This window comes from Stegostoma tigrinum, unplaced genomic scaffold (assembly GCF_030684315.1).
Source record: "Stegostoma tigrinum isolate sSteTig4 unplaced genomic scaffold, sSteTig4.hap1 scaffold_185, whole genome shotgun sequence".
Taxonomy (NCBI): Eukaryota; Metazoa; Chordata; class Chondrichthyes; order Orectolobiformes; family Stegostomatidae; genus Stegostoma; species Stegostoma tigrinum.
Window position 1 is genome coordinate 218,105 of NW_026728125.1, and position 548 is coordinate 218,652.

Sequence of the window (548 nt, forward strand, 5' to 3'; positions counted from 1 at the left end):
ATTAACATTTCATTCCCTGACAACGGGTGAACTTACTTTTAAACTCCAATTTTCCTTCGGTATTAATGGAGAGGTGAGCCTTTTTGCAAGCACCGAAAGGCTGGACCAGTTTATGCTCAAACTTACGGAACTGTAAGTTTCACAAATATGTTCCTATTAAACACTAATTCCTATTGAAGCAGTATGAAGCTAAATTCATTCAACTGGACAGCAAAAACGGTCAAGATTTTAAAAGCAAGCAACTATTTTGAAGTCACTCTTCGAACTAAATTCCATCTTGGTGTGTGAGAGTCCATAGGTTCCTCACTCTCAACGAACCATTCAACTGTCATGCAATTACTGAAACACACAGACAAAAAACATCAATGTTAACAGTCACTAAGATTTTGAGAGTGATTTGGAATTCGTACTCAATACCCCCTGGGGAAAATCTGTTCCAATCTGGATAGTACTCACTTATCACCATCCCACCTACCTTCCCTACCACCTCCTCCCCCTCAAAACTATTTGTTTCTGAGCTCCCTTCCACCCTCCATTTCTCAGGAAGG